At 39.4% G+C, this 22,311-nt stretch overlaps 1 protein-coding gene across 1 annotated transcript in view; it reads left to right on the forward strand.

Moving 5' to 3' along the window:
* The first annotated feature begins 11,739 nt into the window (after positions 1-11,739).
* LOC122825136 (zinc finger protein 609-like) overlaps positions 11,740-22,311 on the forward strand; it is an 89,214-nt gene continuing 78,642 nt past the window's right edge. The window contains exon 1 of the mRNA XM_044106272.1: positions 11,740-12,518. The gene's annotated coding sequence lies outside the window, so the exon portion shown is untranslated. The remainder of the gene's footprint in view (positions 12,519-22,311) is intronic.

The following is a 22,311-nucleotide window of genomic DNA, read 5'->3' on the forward strand; positions in this document are numbered from 1 at the left end:
TCCAATTTGGCCTGTAGGCTCGATATTAACAGGTTTATTTGTTGTTGTTTTAAATGGAGCCAGTTAAAATCAAGCTTAGCGCCAGCCCAAGATTAGCACTTGAACTGGCTAAAATTCATAGAAACTACAATAACTCCGGATTAGGTTAAAGAACCCTTACTACATAAAAAGTATGTAGTTGGAATACAGCCTTTGAAGTAACTCCCCTCTAAATACTAAAATAAAAGTGCTACTGCTAAAATATTCACTTCATAATGAAATTTAAAAAATAGTCACAGTTTTACACAAAAAATGATCCTGGAGTCCACTGTTGCTGCTGTCCATGAAGTGTTTTAATTACATATTCAGCACCTACATTAAGAGTTTACACACTCTGCTTATTGGCCCCTTAACTGCTGCTATGACAGGCTGTTCCTGAAATATTTCATGCACAATGTAATTTTATGTTTTCACTTGTTTCTGCATTGCCATGTGTGTGTGTGTGCGTGTGTATTCCTCTCAAATGTGTTGAATGGCTCCTTGGCTAAGCTGTTTCAAGCCCAAGGGTGTGTTTCAGCACGTTTTGAAAAGCATAGCGTGATTCACCAACACACTCGCTCTCTCTTCCTCTCACACACACACACACACACACACACACACGAGTGGGTTGTTATGTTTTTTCGCCAGTGCCTGGCATTGTGATTCACCGTTGATTAGCTTAGATTTAGTTTTGTTTGAGTTGCAGATTAGCCACAACTCCGTGCTCCGCTCCATTCAGGCTGAGGACAAGTAATTGTACCAGCCCTCCCAGTAACCTCCCAGCCAGAGAATGTAAGAGGTCTCCTTTGTAAAGATCTTCAATAGAAGGTGTTTTTTTTTTGTTTTTTTTGTCAGAGAGGTTGCCCAAGAATTGAGTGAACTGAGCCTCTAGTGAATTCGTGATGACAGCTACTTGCCCTGTGGGTGGCCTTTTTTTTCCCCCCTTCTTCTTCTTCTTCTTGTTTTCCTGTCTTCCAGATCGGCTGCATTTCTCCGGAAGGGAACAGACATCCAAGTTCACATAAACAAGGGCTGTTTGCTGTTACGCCGAACAATTAAGCACATGCAGTTTTTACTAAGACTCTTTAGATAAACACCATGAGATCATGTGCTGTTGGTTTTTCTTGTACAAAAGATGATGTGATGTGCTTGAGTGGAGCAAAGGCTCACTGTGAACCTTTTAAATTGGAAAAAGACCTGAACTACAATGAACTCATTGATAAAATGGTTGCAGCGTTCATTCAGTTCACATGTGCGTATTATACTTCATTGGATGGAAAAATGGTTAGGAGGGTTTTTTTCTTCTTCTTCTTCTTCTTTTTTTTTTTAAAGCTGCACAAACAGAATTATGTCAAAGAGTCAATTGGGGCCACCTACAGTACTTACTTACTTAATCTTTTGGAAAGACGTTGCATTAAGAGTCAGCCTTCGTATTTGAGCTAAACCGTTACAGGCTGTGTTTGTGTTCTTCTTCCAAGCTCTCATTTTCATATGCATAGCTGTGCAGTAGTTGTTTCCTAAGCCTGGTTTATGCTCGACACGTCTGAGTGGACCGAATTTTCCGCACTGTGCGTCTCTAAAATGTTGCAGCTACGCCGGCAGTTCTGTGCAGGGAAAAAATGGAGGAAGAAAGAGACAAACGCTCGCAAAGAGACACATTTTTAAGATTACACCCATAAAGACCACCCTACTCACCAGTGGGGGGCAACAGTTTATGTATATATATATATATTATTTTATTTTACTTCTAAACATATGGCGTAGTGTTGTAAACTTGTCATATGCGTCCTGAAGTGCTCCCTAGAGTCTAATGGGAAAAGCAGTTTGCTTTTCAGCTTAAGGATAAAATTTAAAGATTGTAAATTCGGAGTCCCTCAAGGCTCAGTATTGGGAACTTCTTTTTAAGCGTGGAAAAAACTGTTGATGAAATAGTTAAACTCCACAAGCAGATCAGGTTCTATGTAAATTGGATAAAAAAATTAAAAAAAGATGTGATTTTTGGTAACCACAAAGCAAACCCTGGTTGATTACTGTGTTTCATTGGGAGTTTTGGGTTATTAGAAATCCGATAGCTACTACACAAAATGACTACAGGAAGAAGCGACAAGAGTTTGATACGATGTCGTTGCAAACAGAAATACCAACATGTTACTTTTTACTAAAGTAACATGTTGAAATTTAAGAACATGGTGCATTTAAAAATGCTATTAATTGCTATTTTCTAATTTTCTTTTTGCTCCCTTTCTACTGGTGAATCTTTTTCACTTCAATTTTGTCACATTGATTTTATGAATTTGAGAAATGCTGTAATAAAACTAAACTGATTGACAATGTTACAATTACTGAAATAAAATGACAAATGTTGGGATGTTTTGGTTTTTTTCTTTAATTTGCATCATTATGCAACGTTCTCTTTTTAGCCGTTGTCTGCCCTCTGACCTTTGCAGGGGGTGGGGGGACTTGGAGTGTATTTGGTGCTCCTCTGCATCAGAATGAGTCAGCCGAGGTAGTTCAGGCATATGATCCGATATTGGAGACTCCCATTGGTTTCCTGTCACCTCCCACTGGGGGACTCGCGACTCCCTGGACAGAATCAAAGTAAATATTCCTTCTGGCGTGGAGACATCTCAAGATTTCCAAAAACTGAAACAACGCTTCTGCAGTTAAGAAAAATGACCCCTGAAGATGTTTGCTAATAGCTTAGCTATTAAAAAGTATGAGGATACAAATGCCTAAAATCATAAAAATATTATCAGTCTTGGCTTGACTTTATTGAATGGTTGTTTTTTTTTGCTGCCATTTTCACACATTTTCTGTTTGGGATTATATTTTACACAACAGCACTCTTTTTCTAAAGCCTTCTGTCACTATTTAAAAATATCTAAAAATTTTTGTATTTCATCCCCCTCTTTATGTATCTGAGGCTCAATCTCTCCTCCATCACACAACGACCAACCCGCTGCTGCCGAGAAGAGAGCTAATGGGAGTCGATGAAGCAACGGAACAAGCTCGCTGTCGTCCAATCGAGAGCGCCACCTGTTTCTGGAGTAAAAAGCTCCTGCTGAAATTCCTGTCACCATCCAATGTTCATCCACTTAGCCTGGGCTTTAAACTCAATCAGACGCAAAAGGAAAATAAAAAAAATGGGGTAATGTGGTAATTCGTCATTTTGGGCCCAAAAAGATGCCCAGCTGAATTTCCTGATTGAAATGAAATGCAATTGACTCCAGCCCCAACAGTGTGCCCTCCTCCACCCGTCAAGCCAAGTTTCCAGTTGTAGAAGCAGCGGGACCTTTGTGTGCTTGCTGAGAGACTGATTGGTCTGAGGCCACGGGGTCCCCATCCCCCCATCCTCACACGCCTGCAAGAAGAATTAGGCTTTGGAGCACTTAGGAGAGGTGGTGGCAGGCTGGGGAACAATACAACCTTGGAGCGGCTTATGGCTCATCCATCTCATAATCCGTCACAGAGGGCCGCCTGTCGAGCCGGGGTGGCGGCACAAAGGAAATATTTTGGGAAGGACGTCGTCAATATTTGCTCATCGAAGACAATTTGACAGGAGGATTAAAGGCAGAGGAGCCTCCGTAAAAGTTTCGCGACGTTCAAAGAGTTTCCGACGGCACGCGGTGTCTCTCGGAGACAACGGGACTTTGTGATTAATTAAAGGGGGGTAGTGTTTTAGGGAGCCAGCAGCGGAGTAGAGTTCAGCTACACAGACAGAGGAGCGCTTTGATTTGCTGCCAGTGTTATGCAGCTTAAAAAAAAACAACAAAAAAAACATAATAATTAGAGAGTTTATGTTTTGTTTTTAGCTGAATCACATGTTTGGAGATGGCAAGGCTGGTCATTTAAAACTTAGTCATTGAATAAACTGAGTTCAAGGGTCTTCGTGATTAAGGATAAGATGGGGATGATCTGGTCGTCACCAGGTTCTAAAGGTATTCAAATCTAGCCTAAAACAGACAACAGATCAAATCCTGTCATTGTATACAATAAAGCAGTGTGTAGGAAACAGATTATACCCTTAACTTACACAGCCCCCATTAATAGTAGTAACGTAAACTGTGTTTCTCTCTATTGGTCTTTCTTCATTACTTTGCTTCAGTTCGTTGAGGTCTCTTGGCATTTATTTATACATGTCTTCCTTAAAGGGCCAGTATTATGTAAAATACCCTCTTTTTTTTTAGCTTCATGTCATGTTACAATGTTGTTCCCCTCATCAGAAACGTACCCAGAGTGCTGCTTTGATTCTTTCATGCATGTTCGAGAAATCCTTTAATCTCCTGTGGCAACCACTCAGCTGTGCAAAACACATGGTTGGACTTGGCACCGCCTACGAGGACGTAGCTCCTCCTCAAAGCTGCAGTTTTTCCACTGCCCCTCCCCCACTCAGCCCCTTCAGACTAGCCAGCAGTAATTAGTAAACACCCGGTGGAGCTGCACATTTGAGCTTCTTCTCAGTGAAACGCTGGTAAAAATATTGTTAAAGGGTTAATAGAGGGGTGATGATGTGATGACTTCCTGAAGAGTGTCAGAAAGAACAGGAGTTTCTTAAAGAGACAGAGGCCCAATTTCAATGCGCTGCATATTGAAGTCAAATTTCTTTTAAGTCATATTTGATAAACACATACTATATTTTTATACCAACTGAAGGTAACATAGTTACTTGGTTGTGCTATAAAATGGCACCACATGCCTGTAAAACACAGAATACTGCCCCTTCAACGATTGTCCAGTTCAGTTTTTGGCCAAGCTTTAGCAAATGGAAAGGTCAAGTCAGACTTGACTCTAGAATACTTTGGCAAACAGAGAAGGTCATGGTGAATTCGATAACTTCTTGGCATCAAACAAACCCAAACCATCACACCTGTCTGACCTTGTACTTATTTTGGTTTTCGGCATGCACATATTCGTTTTTCACAGAAGAAGAATGGTCTTGGCCTTAAAAATGGTGGAGGGCCTTCTCCAGGTTGGAGACGTCTGGGCCTTGGAGTAGCTTTGGTCCGATTTGTTCTCATGGATCAACTAGGATGTTGGAATAAAGAGAAATAACATAAATTCTCAACTACAGCTCAGGTGCTGCTCGTTGCTCTGTTCACAGCTTCAGAGTGAACACACGAGAACGTTTGAGATAAGTCTCAGGTCGAAGTCGGAAAGACGTACAGGCAGACAGATCCGAGCTGCGAAGGTCAGAGAGTGTACTCTATTTGTGAAGAGTTATAATCTGTTTTACTCTTGAGGGAAAGCAAATTCCAGATCTATAACTTACACAAATAAACACGATTAGATTGAAAATCTATCCAAACAGAGGAGCACTATTCATTTAAAACAAAAAAAACTGCTGACTTCTCAAAAGCAGAGCAGATGTTCAGATTCAATTACAATTGGATTCTCAGTCATGAATGTCTTTCATCTGCTTTCATTCCTAAAGGTCCATTGCTAACTGATTGGTTCAACCTTTGACCTTTTGACTTGGTGAATGGTGGACTGTATCTGTTACAATACAAAACCGTCAGAGAGACTTCAAATTATTTCCAACAGAGAAAAAACACGGGCTCTATCTAAAAAAACCCCCAAAACAAAACAAAAAACTCATGTTGGGTAAAACGTCCCAAGAAATCTTCTCAGCTTTTTCACACAGATCCAGCTGCTCTGGGAATCCGTCCTCAGAACCTCTCTTGTCGGGAGACGTAAATATCAAAATATATTGTTTTGTCAAGCTTGGTATATGTAAAATAGTCCCTTCCAGGCTTCTGTTTTCTCAGGAAGCCGACGCTGTAGCGGCTGCGTAACGTGATTACCCGGGATTAACTTTTGCACGTCGCTACGTGATAGACATTAAATGCAGAACTGATTTCGCCACAGGCTTACAAATGTGTTTCTTATCCTGTGAAAATTCAATCAAAGAAAGAAAAGAAAATGCAGATTTGCGACAAAACCTGGAGATACCTAGAACCAAAGAGAGTTACACCTACTAAACTCAGAACGAAGCATTTGTTCAAGGCAAAAAAATGTCTTCCTGCACACACCCATGACTGTGGCATGATTGCTGTTTGACTAATTGGGTCAAAATCCAGGTTTTGTCCCAAATAAGACGAATTTAGCACATGCAGTAAAAGATGTCACGGCTTTCATGTTTGATCTAATTTTGATGAGAGGAGGGAGTTGGATCATGAGTTGACGACAAGTGGGAACATCTTTAACAAAATGTGAAGCTCCTGTCCTTTATGCGTCTCTGATATGTGGAAGTTTTGCTGTTTCCTATCTCCAGTGAATCTTTGTTAAAGTTCCAGAAATAAGTTTTCCTTTAAGCAAAACAATCAGTAAGTGAGGCTGGCTGTTCTTTTCCTTTTCAGGTTGCTTCACTTGTTTATTCCTAATTCTTTTCATATATAATTATCGCCTTGCAACCATAAACTCCTAGTCTATTTAATCTGAGTTTTATGAGAGATCACCAGAAAGTAGAGCATGATGGTGAAATGGAGGGAAAAAACTATACATAATTTTAAAAACCTTAGAAATTATTACTTTATTCTGGTACTGTTAAGTAAAACCCAGAGTAACAAACCGCCTTAGGAAGCTGCTGAATTGGTAAATGGAATCCTGCTGTTTTTTTTCTGCCCTCAAAGGTTTAATAAAAATTAGAAGAAAAAGAAACAACCCAAAACCCAGCAGCACGAAGAGCAAGGAAAACGGCAAAGTAAATGAACTTTGAAAATTTCATTGCGTTCTTCTACCTCAAACTCTTTTCTTTGTTTTAATGAATTAATGTTTGATTTTATTCTTTTGCTTTGTTGATTGTTAAAGAGAATTATGTTCTTTGTGAACGTTAGGTCTTCTATTATAGTCATTCTTTTTATGTCAGCGCGTGGAACAGACATTGCTAATTAGCTGCAGTGTTCTGCATTAGCTGATGCAGAACTCTCATCCCTGTATAAATGAGCTAATACATGAAAAATTAATAATTTTTTAAAAAAAGGCTCTCTGACCAGATGAAACTAAAATGTAACTTTTCTTTAGTCTGCATGCAAGCTGGTGTCTATCATAAAACATGGTGGTGGCAGCATCATGCAACAAAGATGCTTGTCTTCCACAGGGAAAGAGAGAACGGAGTCAGAGGTGATTGGGAGCGATTGACCTTCCAGCAGGAACTATGCTAAACATAAGATCTAAAATGGATGGTTTAGATCAGGGGCCACCAGCTGCAAACACCTGAATAAAGTGAATGGCTTTTTAACTAAAGTTTGCAGAATGTGATGACACTTCGAGGACGTAATTTATCTATTTGATTAAACACATTGCGTTGATCTATCAGATAAAATCTCACTAATATAAACTGTGCCGTTATGAAATTAGAAAAGCACTTGCAGTTGCTGCAGTGTAAGTTCCCCAATTCTAAAACAGGAGGTTGCAATAAAATGGCCGGATGTTTACACACAGGCAGACTAACATGTCTTAATGTGAGGTTGCCGAAATCCTCAATGCTGATAGTATTCATATCCTGTGTTTATCCACCTTCCTGAGCTAAAAAAAAAAAAAAAAAAAATCATAGAAACCAGCAAGGAAGTGGCAAAAACTCCCATTTCCTACACTTGGAACATCTCAGTCAGTACTTAAAATGAAATTTAGATGAACTTCGGAGCTGGATTTAGCTTGTTAACAAGTTGGCAGAAAATGATTTAGTCTAGGTCAATCATTGTCCTCTTGTAGCAGCTATGTGAGTGACACTGTTTTATAGCTGCGTGTTATTAAGGGCGTGACCTTGTTGAATGACAGGTGAGTGGCCGGGCTGCGTGTCTTACATAGTGTTTGATGTCATAATTATTTCCTACCTGTCGCCGCCGGCAAGATGGCAACAAAAGGACGCGTTTATGAGTTTGAAAAAAAAAAAAAAAAAATCCAAACCAACTCGCGAGCTCGTATGGACTCACCCACATATTTTGATGTTTTTTACGAAAACCTGGACCTGTGACGCTGTTCAGCTGAAGAAGACGAGGCATAATTGAAGCTATTAAAGTTTACTTTGGAGGGCGTGTAAACGCTCGCGCCATTTTACGGTTAGCTTCCCAGGCAGGTATTTTTATTTTAATTGTTTTTATTTTGCAAAAAATTTACATAAAAATCCGTCCTGTGTAGCTACAATTTATATGTTACTCGTATTTATTTTAAACCGCAGTATACCGTAGACCTAATCAAAAGGCATTAATGTCGGCCCTTTACTGTAAGAATAAAGCGAATTCCTGTTACGCAACTTGAAAATCCTACATTTCGCATTTCTTTACTAAAACATGTTATCTATTATTTTTTTTATTATTTGTTTGTTTTTTTGTGGTTAAATTTAAAGTTCACATTATCTCCGGATGAAAAAAGAGAGAAAAGATTACTCCCTTTGGAAAAACCAAAAGAAAAAATAATAATCCCATAAAACTAGAATTTCCCTGGGCTCGAGGACGTTGATTTTTTTTTTTCATTTTGATTTTGAAAGTGCAGATTTATTTCTTACACTGTGTTATGATATTTTTACTCTGACTACTATAACTCTGACCAGTCGTGTTTACTTTAGGGGGAAAAAAGAGTAGCCTACTAAAAGTTTACTGGTGTTAGAGTCAGTTCTCGACTGCTTGACTGCTTTTGTGAAAAACTGCCATCTAGCTGGTTTTACTTTTCACCGCCATCATGGAGCCAGGTTGTTACATCACTTAAAATATCTCTTTCACAAGTCTCATCCTCCCTCTGTTGCATTCTGCATTTTTCAAGATCCTCAATGTGCAGAGAGACAACAAATCCCTGTAATTATCTAGTTATCACTTCAGATTGATGGCTTACTCTCTCACCAGTCTAATTTATAAATGTTGTTTTAAACAGTCGGCGTTCTCTAATAGCCTGCACTCTGCAGACTGGCATTTCCCATCTTGGTATTTCTTTAAGAGAATATCTGCAAATGAGACTTACACACTGTGTTTCAAGCAGGATTTATAAACACCACTTTGTGATATGAGAGTGTTTATAAATTGGACAACAAACTTTAAACACTTGATAGTTGTTGATTTCCTTAAAACTCACCTCTAGTAACCGGGCTATTTACTGTGGCCCAGTAAGTATCTTTTTTTGGTACCAAAGCCATTGGAACCGCACTGGAGGAAAAATACTTGTCATGAACAACCAGTGTAATGTCAGATGGCTCCCACACCAGAACCTGGACCTGCTTCCAGGTTCATAACACCGACAAAAGGCTTGACCTAACTTAACCGAGAACAGCATAGACATGTTGACATTACATGCCATGTTTCTGCAGTTGCCAGGAGCAGAAAATGACAGCTCTGGTGACTAAATTTCACCTCAGACAAAAAACAAGTTAATCCTGCGGTGGAGTAGGAGGAATAAATTTAAGGTCAAGCAGAATACGGCGGAACACTTTAGTCTGAACCGGGGCAGTTAAGTTCCTGAAACTACGCACTCTTAACTCACGTCTTCGGTGCTCTACATCTAGTCTAGAAAAAGGAGACTTTTTTTTCCCCCCTGCTGTTTATGAACATACTTTGAGACCGTTACTTGACACTTTTTTTTTATTCAAAAGTACTGAAGATTAAGTCTCTTTCAGATGGGCTTCAAGGTTTTACAGTCTCTTTTATGGAGTAATGGAAAGAAGATCACATGAAGCGAGCCAACCCCTCTGTGATTCCACATGGCTGGCTGATTAGCCCCCTTTTTTTTTTTTTTTTTCACTGATGGAAAACACATGGCGTCCATACAGCTTGTTCATTTCAGGTTTTAGATGGCATGACGCTCATGCTCGGTTTTGGAGCCGCAGCCATCATCAGATTTCTGTCCCCTCCGGTCCCCGCCGGCCACTGACTGTTATTTAGCCTGCCAATGGAGGCTGGCTGTTCCCTTGGGAAAGTCAGAGTGTGCCTGGCAGCAGGAATGCATCGAAGGCAATGGAGGAAGATGGAGGATGGTGAGTAGCCTCTGCTGCTGCTGCCGCTGCCGCCGCTGCTGTGTCTCCCTCTGTGTGAAAATGAGTCCATTAATTCAGCCCCCTCCCCTTCCTCTCCCCGAGCCCTCCCTGCGCCTGTTGTCTCTGTTTGTTAGCGAGATGATTTCTTCTGTCATGTCAAAGGCAACATTATCATATCCTTGTTGCCAGGGAAACCGGCGCCGAGCAAGACAACGACTTAAAGCCGTTTGCAGCGTTTGAAGCTCGTAAACATGAAAGGTTATCTGTAGAGCTATGAGAGCTGCAACTGTGACAGATCTGGAAGGATCTTATTGTTGGCATGATTTTTTATGACCCGTGCCCCCCGCAGCCTCCTGCCCATACTCCCATTTGGCTGTTTGCTAAAAGATTTGTTTCACTGGAACTGAGAACACGGCTAAATTCAGAGAAGGACTGTAACACACGTCCAGTTTGTTTTATCGAGTTCTGACCTTAACATTGATTTCCATTGTGAATTTCAGACACCTGTTATTCTAGTCATTCATCTCCAAATCAAACGGGATGACATCCATCAAGCTTTCTAATAAAACATAAGAACTTTCAAAATCTCTAACCTGCCTTATCTTTTTTTCTTTTGCCTTGTTTTGTTTGTTTGTTTTTTCTTTTAATTTGGACCCATTGATGAGAGCAGCAGGATGATGAACTTGTTGTTTCCCTCCCTCCAGCCTGACACTCAATTTATTATTTTGATATAAGTTCTTCACTCCAATGGGCTGCTTTAACTTGCATGAAAAAGGTCAACAAGTGCAATGTTTTAATTAAAACACCTAACAGCCTGGCAAAGAAATCCCCATTATCATCTGTGTGCATACCACCGCCAGTAACACCTGCCGATAATCTACTTGCTTTTTGCCAGTTTAAATATTAAAAAGGCTTGTAATGTTATGTCTTAAGTTATGTGTCCTTCTGATTTTTTTTATTTTTATTTTTTTACAGTATACTATGTGGCTTGTAATAAATCCCATGCTAAGATAGTTCCTTGTGCCACACAAGGTACCTTTTTTTTTATATTCTTGAGCACCTGCGCCCCTAAAATTTCTATGCACAACTCTGTTATTGGTGTAAAATGGAAAAAAGTACTATTAAAAAAAACTACAGCTGATAAAGATATACTACATGCATAATAATTAATACTTTGGCTGTTTTTATTGATTTTGCTCATCAAATAGGTATGAAATAGACATAATATTCTTTTATCAACAAGTAGCACCCATTTCCTTTATTTTGGTTCCAGGTGTTAATTTGAGAATTGAATGATCTCCCAAATCTTTTGAAGAATATTCCTGCATGTATAAATGTCTAGTTTTATATTTTTGGAGGAATATTTAATGAACAAATCACTGAGTGAAAGAACAGCCAACAGGTCAGCATCATAATCAGCTAATAATAAAATAACTTGCTACAGACTAACTCTATTATGCATCCGCAAACAAACCACGTTGCATCCAACTAGCCATCACATATCCATTTATGTGATAGCTAGTTAAGTGTTTTGATTATTTATCGAAATCAGAATTTGACCGATTAGTGGCAGTCAAGGAAAAATGGATTTATTCTAACCTCTGACCAATTGACTCGTCTGCATTAATGTTTAAGTGGCACAGTCTCTAGTTTAATAGGCTTAATCAAGTGATGTCAGTCAGTTTTGTGTCAGTTTATCTAATGTTTATGATTGTTGTTCCAAATACATAGGGTAAAGAAAAAAAAACATACAACTTTCACAGTGAACGACATTGGTGACCTTGTGGGTCAGAGGAATGAAACAAATTCAAAACTGGGGATTGAGGCAACTTGAACTCGTGACCCCAGTACTTCTAAAATCCTTGCTCCCTCCCCCAGAAATCACCACACAAATGCTTCTGTGTGTGTCAACTCATGGTTGCTGCTGCTGGGATCAAATGGTGGACCTAAACCCATTGAAAAACCGGCTCGTCAAATCGCAGTCCGGTTGATCCAGTTCCACCTTTTCCTTTCGCTCCGAGGAGCCATGGAGAGAGTGTAACGGTTCAATCCGACTCTCCTCTCCTGGATTTCCTAGTCGCTCCCGCTGCTGCTGCTTGCCTGCTGCTTGACTACATTGTATCGGTTCCCACACGAAGAAGCAAACGCGGTGCTCTCTTTCACAAACGGACGAACACGGAGGAATTAACCTGGATGGAAAGCCGTTCACTGTGGAATTCATTTGCAGAAGCCTGCAACCGACGAACCGCTTCGCTTGGGGCTCGGGAAGGCAGCGGTGAAAATGCGCCTGGGACTCGGCTGTTTTCGCTGTGGACGGTGCCTCGAAGTGTGATGGCAGAAGTCCAGTGAATCGCTGGCCTCCCCTCCTCTCTTGTGTTGGGTGTCTGGGGGAGTGTGCTGCCACTGGTTTCTACTAGAGCTCCAGATTGTATTTAGAGGTTTTACTGCAACTCAGCCGCCTGCACGTTGATTTATTCTTTACACGGAGCGCACACCGCCATGGACGGAGAGCGGTCTGGAATAGGATTGTTTAGTTAAGTCGGTAAGTTTGTCCCATTTTTAATCCTTTTCTGTCATTGTTAACATTGCTACTACTCGTTAGCCATTTAACGTTAGGAGGCTAGCTGTAACACAGCATGCAGCAGCTAGCCAGGGCTGACTGCACTCTGAGCTCATTGTGTTACTGTGCCAGCCTGCTAACCTTACTCTCACGGTAGTTAGCTCATTACGCCAAGCTAACTCAGTTCTGCTTGTTTCTTGGGGTTTCAGCTGTACTGGAAATAGCTAAGATGAGCTGCTACATTTGGGTAACTGCTAACTACATTTCTTTAGCTGGGGGAACGCTACAGTCAGTTATCCCCCCTCTGGGGACAATAACGTTTATTAACTGTAAAAAAGAAAGAAACACACATGTCTTGAGTGCACTGCTATTGCTCCTTTACGTGTGTGGAAACACTGTTGTGGTGAAACATTAGCAGAACAGAGTAAGAACCGTGGGACCCCAGGGGGTCCTGAGTGGAATGGACCCACAGAAAAACTGAAAATGAAAGGCTTCATATACTCTCTCCACATGTTTCCTTTCTTTAACTGGGCCAGCTGTAAGAGCAATGTGAACATGGGTTCCTTCTGGCATTGGTTATGTCTTCAAATAAAGTCTTTATTACTGAAACTTTAAATACCACAAAATGGTGTCTATTGGTTAAACAAATGCATTTGGACATTTAGGGCAATCTTCTTTTGGTGATTTGAGTGTTTGGGAGTAGAGGAAGTTAATCACTGTGTTAGTGTTTTGACCTGCTGCATGAACTAAACCACCATAACACCTTGACCACATCAAAAACTTAAATAAGCTGCTTTAATATACTTCTGAAAGTTCAGTTTAGCCTTTCACCCAGGTTGTCACCTATTTCATATCTATATTTCTCTGTTTTGTCACCTACCAGTTGTTATTGTCAAACCTTACAGACTGCTTTATTTACTTGTAATGACGCATGGAGGTAGTTTTTTGTTTTGTTCTGATGCCCATTTTGGACTGCTTTAGTTGACCCTGAAATTTGATCATTTAGGGCTTTTGATTAAAGCACAATAAGTCTAACCCAACTCTATCTGGTATAGGTCGTTTATTGGTGTCACATTCCTACTTCTTGCTTGCAGAGGAGTGAAGGACATTATTTTGAATTGGCAGTCATCAAAGCCAGTACAAGATGTCTCCCTATAGGTTAGGAATTGACACATGGTTGGTACAAAACGTCCCACAGGAAGTGGGTTCAGTTCACACCCCTAAACGTTGGGCATGAAACAACCAGGACTAAATAACACCTCAATTAACACCTCAGATCCTGTTTATTTCCAAATAAGATATCTGTTTGTCTTTTTTGGAGAGGATATAATAACGTGCTGTTTGTGGGAGTAGAGGTTCAGTTCCAGTTCCTACCCCATTTCAAACCCACACACCGCCATTTTGTACATAGCCTTTGGCATGCGTAATGGTTTAAATGACCTCTAATTATTAGACATTGTTTATTGAAGTCACATAAGATAAGAGTTGATAACAAATTACTTGGTCAGCGGTTGCTAAAACACAAAAGAAACCGTCTCTAGTTTAAGTATGAATTGACACGCTCAGTAGGCTTTTATGAGAAAATACTAGGCTGAAATGACTGATTCTGAAAATGTTTAAAATGGGAAAGGAACTAAATAACCAGCCCCTGATTACAACACAATAAAGTCTGGTCAACACAGCAGTTGAGTTTAATCTTTGCATTAGTTTTTTTTTTCCAGAAAATTCCTTTTAAGTATACCGTTGTTTGCACAGGTTCTTGGTGAATTTATCTTTTCGCCTTTTTGAGATATTAGTTTTCCATATGCTTATTGTATCAACGTGTTTCCATTTTGTAACCGTAAACAAAACATATCTTAACTATGTAATTACCTAACAAATTTGTATCAACTTATTTCTCCCATATCTCGTTTTCTTAATTATATTTATAATGAAGATAATCATAAAAGTGGTCAAATCTTACGTATGACTGAATTTCTTTTGTTGTATTTTTGAAAACCTTATTATTATCACTGTACAAGTTAAATGATGGAAATATGATTGACTCTCACTGATGAAACCAAAATAGCTGACAGCCCTCTTATTGGAACATGTTTCCCCTCAGTGTATTGTAAGCCTGGCGGGCTACCAGGCTTTATTTGCCCCTCCGCCAAGCTTAGCGTTGTTTGTTTTAAATAGGGTGCTTTTTACACCAGAGACAGCAAAGACAGATTAAGCAAGGTTTATAGTTGTATTTTTTTTTCTGTTTGAATGAGTGGTTTCTTGTTTGTGTATATAAATCCACAAGCTCCCAAAGCAATAAAAAGAACGCTGAGAAGTTTAATTGTTCTCACTGAGCTCGCTGCATTGTTGGCTAATAACATAATTACACACGGCTATATGTTTAGTCTGTTGGCTTGTCCTACTGGACCAAAAAAACGTAAAAGAATTGAATCCACCACATTGAACTGTTCACACCCTGTCATGCTGTGTGTCACGCAGAGCTAATGTGCGGCGAGCGTTTAACCGGTCTTGGTAACACATTGGCAGAACTTGGCATAGCATTCAGTCAGTACCAGACCCGCGGTTTAGTTTTAGCTTTTGCTTTTTTGCAGAGATCAGAGTTAGGGTCTCGTTCAGAAAACAATTTTCTGTGACATACAGGAAATGCCACCTCAGTATAGATCCACACACGGCTATAAAAACATAAAAAGCATAAATAATTGATAAATCTGAGATCCCTCAAATGCAAAGTGCAGAGCATATCAATTGCAGTGAGTCATCTGGCCAAATAAACTGCTTTAGTGTGAAGAGCAACATAACAGCTTTACAGGAACGAGTGTCATTTAGTTGTTGTACCTGTGATGATTAAAGCTGTTTGCAGAAGCTTTAGGAGTGGTTAATCTGTATGCATTCTTTACCAACTTGTCTGTCATTGATTTTCTACTTACAAGAGTGTTTTATCTTCAGATTTATTACACATTCCTCCTCTTTTGTCATACTACAATCAATATGAAAGATGGTACTATCCCAACATGAGGCCCAGAGGATTTGCCCTAAAATTGAATTCATTCATGTAGAAGGTCTGATGCTGCCCGTTGGCTGTGGCTCATCTCAGCAGACTTGGTTTTATTTTATTTTTGTCAGCCTTCTCTAGTGTCAAGAGAGCAGGTTTGTTTTTGTCCAGCTGTCTTTTCAATTTCTGTTCAGCAGAAATCTTTTTCTTTCTATTTTTATTTATTTATTTTTTTTTAGAAGTAATCTGTGCTCGTTGTGACAAAGGTGTCAGGGAGCTTTGCTTTTGTAGTAATTTGCCAGACACATCTTTATGAGTCTAACAGAGCCATCAGATGCGAGGAGAAATTTAGCACTCGGCGTCGAGCGTGACTCGAGCAAATCCCCGTCTTATTCGACAGTTTAACGTTGGCGACAAACAAGCTGTTGGGAACTGAATGTAAAAGTGATGGTATAATGGCTTTCTGCCTTTTTCTCAGTTGCCTTTGCAGATGTCGGCGTAAAAGTCTTCGCTCATGAAATATACATTTTCTCAAATGTGGAATTCCCCTCCCCAACTTGCTCAGCGGTGATTTTTGCAGTACAGAACCTGTTCTGCGTTGGGTTGCATATCAAAAGAAACACAGTGGAACAAGGGAGTTTAACCATGTTTGTTTAGAGGTCTGAGGCATTAGATTAGTCCAGGACAGGGGGATTATGTTGGCTTTGTAAGGCTGCCATCATCTCATGGCCACACACCAACTAAAGGCAAGCTAAGGAAGGATTTGGCTTGTGCACACTACTTTAGATGGACTTTCAAATACTGTCAGTGATGTTAATAGCTCTTTAATATTTAGCTTTAAATGAGGGAATTGATTCATCTTTGGTCCTTTTTTCCTTTGTTTTGTTTATAAAATTGCTGTCAAGATGCATAATTCACTTAGTGTTCATATACGGGGCTTTTTTTAATTATTATTATTTTTTTACAAGCATGCAATGTTCAGGATGAAGGTAAATGTTACTCACCGCTAATTCATATTTGATTTCTTCAGTTATTTTTTTTATTAGTGTCCAAAGGAAGTGTCCATTTTTTATGTCTGGTGCTAAAAAATGTTATTACCCGACATTTTTTATCATGTTAGTTGTTAAACTTTGTGTTAAACAAGAAGTCTTTGTCTGAATTAATGTCTATTTATTGCTTTACTGCATATTTTTATCGAAATAAATACAGTTGAGTTTGGTGGAGATGGAGTAAAAATTTTAACCATGACTGGGAATGGTAGAGTTTTAGGCTAATCAGCCCTGACAGGTTGAAAATTTCTCAATCAGTTGATATAGCTTTAAGGTCGCCATGCCAATATGCAATTTGTTGCAAAAGTTGAATCTGCGTTGGTTGTTTCTGTGAGGCTTTTAAGAATATCAGCTGTTTAAAAGTAATGCAGACAACATTTTGTAAATATGAGTTCAGGCAAAGATCTAAATTATTCATTTGATATATATTTAACCTGCTTGTCGTGATTATTTGAATAGCTAGAATCCACAAACTCTTGAGACGCTTTTACTTTCCTATTTTAGCATTTCAAACTTCAAACATACAGAAGAAGCCATCTTTGCGCTACCGCAAGAGCTAGCACCTGCAGTCTTCCTTATCTCCGCTCTTGGGGTTACAGCCAATCAGCAAAAGAGAAAATACATGTTGTTTCTGGATTGGCTGTTTCGCAAATTCCAGCCAATGACGTAACAACTAACCTAGCATTTCGTCTTCCAAAGCTGCATTTGTGTTCTGATGTTTTAAATGTTTTAGATATCCGCAAATAGACAAATTTTCTATGAAAAAATTGGTAATGAACAAGTACACAAGTACTACTACTGTACTTGAAGGAAAAATGGTTGCAGAAATGTTAGTGATGGTACAGACCTGCAGTGTAAATGCAGTTCAGTTTAGTGTCTTTACAACCTATTGTCTGCCCACTACGGTATACTCTTGAGCTTGAAACAAGCGCTTCATCAGAGAAAAGTAAAAATAAGAACTGTTCTTTTAATTTTGCTAATCTTTACATCTTATTCCATGCTGTTGTTGAGTGGGGCAGTTTTAAATCCTTTGTTGGTTTTTTTTCCCGTGCCTAGCATTTTGTCAGCCTACAGTATGTCGGCCGTGAAGCTGTAAAGGAATATGCAACTCTGCAGTCGTTTCTGCAGCATTGATTAGATTTCTAATTTGTGAATTGCCAGTTACAGCAGAAAAAAGAACACTGAGTGCTTGTTGCACAGTTGCTGCTTTTGCCATAAAACTGGTGATCCATCTTTTCCTGGGATGAGAGCCCAGGTTAGATTCAGCTCTTCCCCCCCACACTGGCTATAAAGATATTGTCTTTTATAGCCTGTGTGCACAGTGTTTAGTGCAGCAGAAACGCTGTCTCATTTGCTTTTGGTTTTTAAGTATCGCGCAGTGTGTGTTCTTAGAAAGAAAAGCCAATTCAAGTTGGTTGTATTTTTTTTTTCTTTTCTTTTTATTGTTGTCGTCGTTGGCGCGTTAATCGCTTCAGCATGTCTAAAACACCACTGCTTTCAATACCGTCTTCATTCATCCTCTCATAAGCAACATGACCTCATTACTCAGCCGTGCTTCACTTGATTCTGACACTGATTATCTTCTTCCCTGCAACTCGCATATGGTAATTTTTCATCTCCACTTAATTAATTGAATATTCCACTTACACGATTGTTGCAGAAAGCTGTTTAGTTTGTTGAAAGAAAGCAGTTTAGTGTCCTCCCAAATTTGATAGGAAAATGTCACAGCACTTTTATAAAGATGTTTTTTTTTTTGTTTTGTTTTTTTTGCATGTGTGTGTCGAGCTTAGTGTACAGCATGAAAAGGGCTTTGAAGAAGTGATGTGCGGGAATGCCTCAGAGCACATCAATACTGTAGCACGGTGGCAGCGTGTGGGAGGATCTGTCCCTGTCGCCCTAATGATAGCGCAGACTCCGCTGTCATCTGCCGAATCAAAGAGGCTAAAAAAATAAATAAAAAATAACGCTTGCTTCTCAGATGACACCAGCCTCACTTGTGATATTGATGAGTAAATTAGAGAACATCCGCAAATTACACAGTCGCAGCAGAGTAAAGCAAGGAAGGAGGTTTAGCTAGAACTTGAATTCCTCTGGAAAAATAAGGTCTGCTTTTATTAAAAATCTGTTGGTGTTTAGGAAATCAGTCTGGATTCATCTCACTAGCAGCACATGTTGAAACAAATGCTTTGTGGCTTAACAGTTTACCTAAAAAGCTATATTTATCAATGCAGCTTTTGCCCACACATGGGTTAGCTAAGGAAGAAAAATGTTCACATCACTAAGCAAACAAAAGTAGGATAAAATCTGTAGTGGTAATTTTGTCATTTATTTCATATTTCCATCCGTAGCACAGACGTCCCAATCAGGATTTGTTTTGCTCTAAGCACCAACTCGAGTCATTTAGGATTAGGCATGCGCTGATAGCTGAGACCTAGTCAGACGCTACAGTGAAGTTGATCAAATTAACTCTATCAGTGTTACACTTACTCACCAATGATAAGAGCACTGAAGTTCTTTCCACAGCACGTTCGCTGACACTTAACTCGGTTAAGAAAGCTGTTATAATGTTCTGGCTGCATGTCACCTGAAGCAGTGCGGTAATATGCACAGAGTGGAATATAATGTTGCACGCCATGCTCAATGGGAAGAAAAGTGGAGTGTAAAACGGATCTGATTGGCTCAAAGCTGCTGTAAGCAACATTTATTAACTTGTTTTTTTTTTTTTACTTGTTTATTGAAACTGCCACTATGTTGTGGTAGTTTAATATGAGACAGATAATTTGTGAAAAAAATTGAGCTCCTATGCCTTCTTCCTCTGGTTGTAGAGGCATCTGCAGAAATGCAGCGGTCCCATCCAGAAACAACCAATCAGAACCAAGGGGCGGTTCTTAACATTGTCAATCACGCTTGTCCAATGGCGGAGAAAAACCTTAAAGTTACAGGAAAATTGTCTATCAGCTGTCATTGGTGGCTAGGCTAACTAGCATGAGCATTCATGACAGATTCTGTTGTGGGAAGCTAGCTTTAGCGTAGCAGAGAGCAATGGGGGACTGTATGAGAATAGACTTTGCAGTGCTTCATTTATAATCAGTATCTAAAAAGTTTTCCTGTCTTTGTTTTGTATGTAAAAATATTGTAAAAAAATGCTAGCGTACTCTGCCAATGACACAATCTAAGCATTGACAAAATAAATGAGAATAGCCTTGCATCATTTTTAAACACAAGTGTCTATCTATGGTATAAGGAACAAAGAATGGAAAACTAATTTTCCATATATTTTTTTTTTAGAGAAACTGTAATTTTATTGTTCAAAATGAGGGATAATTCCTTTAAAAACCAAAGAGAAAGATGTCACAGTTAGTAGCACCGTTCCCTTGAAGCAAAAAGGTACTTCCGACTTTCAGTCCTTCTGTGTGAAGTTTTCTCAGTAGTTAACTACTACACAGTAGTTTCTTAGAATGTTGTCTCTGGGTACTCTGACTTCCTCCCTCTGTCCATATTAAACATTCATCATGAACCTCATATCTAATAAAACTGCAGGAAGTTGTCATTTCTTTCTTCTATTCCTCATTATTCTATCACAGCGATGGAACAGAAACCTTCATTTGGACTAGAAACTCGTGTCATGCCGCGATAAACAGCATCACGCAGTTCCTCAGCTGAGGGAAATCAATAGAAAGAACAGTTAATCTCAGGAGTAAAGACCTTATACAAGCAAATAAAGCAACAGTTCAGAGGGGGGAGAAAAAAAAAACCTAATGGATTTGGACAGATCACGCTGCGTAGCTGCAGGGAGTGCATGTTTTCTTTTCACTTCAGTGCCATTACCATGAAGCTTATTGGCCATGATAAAAACATTTGCAGTGTGGACATTTGTCTAAACAGATAGAGCAGCAATCTTGTAGCTTTAATGTGAGTGATTTAGACTGCAGTGACTGGTTTGAAAATAACGGGCTTGTGTTTTTAGTTCATTCAGCAACTAACAGCAGGTTTGTGAAGATGAGGAATTTACATGGACGACAATAAAACCTGAAACTGAGCAGCTGTCTGTTTCTAGTAAGCCTTCAGTTTCTCCCTCCCTATTGTGTTGTGATTTAGTTTGATGGCAAAACACATTTTTTAATAAAAGGGGTTTGTAATCATACCAACAGTTAATAAGCCTTGAAAAACGACAATGGAAAAAGTACAAGATGTTCTTTTTGTGAGCTCGCTGTATTTTTACAGCCAACAGTCTAAATTGTCTACTAAAACTATACCTATAAAGTAGTTCTCAGGTTGTTAGTATTTGCTGGAGAGCGAGAGACCCAAATCTCTCCGGAGGAACGTAAACTCGGCTTCGCTGTTTATGGCAGTGGAGAGAAATGCTTGGAGGATCACGTGTCAAAATATGTCACACTTAAAATGATCCCGCATCACTGTAACTTGTTCATAAACCAGATTGGATGTTGACACAAACTGGACCAACGCCACGTCTCAGAGGCAACCTGTTGGCTTTGAATCTCAACTTGACAAGCAGATTGACGCCGGAGAAACTGAGAGCAGGCAGACCTTTAGAACGGGGGAGGTTGATGGAAGATGTGACGGATAAGAGTTTGTTTATACTAGCGACAGTCGGAGGACAAAGCAAGCAAATTTGTGCTTTCTTAGTGTTCTGGGTCAAAGTGTGATGACTGTCCACTCAGAGCTGGATTGCCGTTTTATGGCGGGGGGTAGGAGGGTGTTGTGCATCTCCTTGTAATGGATGACACGATGGTCACGGTGGCAGCAGTTGTTTGAACAGGGCCGTCGGATGTATGAATAAGGTAAATATGTTTCAGCAAACATGCGGTGTTGCCCTTAGTGATGCAGGCTAATTGTACTTTCTAACCATTTTGCAGCTTCAGGTGTTTCTGACTCCATTTGTTCAAAGTAGAGAGTTCAGAGGTGACGAATGAAAGCTCAGGCTAAGCAAACATCCTCTGCCAATGAGGTATTACAATGCTAAATTGACTGCACTGCATTGACTGCTCTGCTAGTCAGTGGCCCATCTGCAGACCAAAATACACTCTGATGCACATAAAACACGAACCAGTAGATCAGTAGATTCGCGGGTTAGTGGTGGGCAACTGTCACCTTTTTTCCAACCTAAAGGTTTCAATTCACACATTGCATCTCAGTACCATGCTCAGATCACCATTCAGTAAACCAAAGCTACCTTTTAAGTGGTAAATGCTTTTAATCATTTTGAATCGTCTCTGGCTTAATTTGTCCATTTGCCGACTCTGAAACCTGATTTTATACCCATCCATTTCTGCTTCATAATTTCCATTTTGTGGCTGTATGATGTTAGTTTCAAACCCAGGCACTTAAACCAGTTTATTTTTCCACTGTATTTATTTATTTTCACAAATTTTGTCAATAGATGTGTATAAAACTGACCAAATTTCTAAAAACTTAGTATTACTCTCTATTAATTTATTATCGTTCTGATCTTGTATAAACCCATCTCATTATGATAGAATATCTGCAGAGCATAATTACTTATCGAAGCAGGTGTAAAACATCAAACTGACACGCTCTGTAAGAAACTTCCTTCTGTAGTCGTCTTAATTTTAATAATATTGAACAACTGTAATGTCTGCATAAATATTTGCTTAGTTTAGACTTCATCCTCTTTTCTTTCTCCATGGTCTTAATTTAGCTAGATCTTAACCAGGCCTTGAGAATCCAGTATTAGTGAGTACTATCTGTA

This window comes from Gambusia affinis, linkage group LG02 (genome assembly GCF_019740435.1).
Source record: "Gambusia affinis linkage group LG02, SWU_Gaff_1.0, whole genome shotgun sequence".
Classification (NCBI taxonomy): Eukaryota; Metazoa; Chordata; class Actinopteri; order Cyprinodontiformes; family Poeciliidae; genus Gambusia; species Gambusia affinis.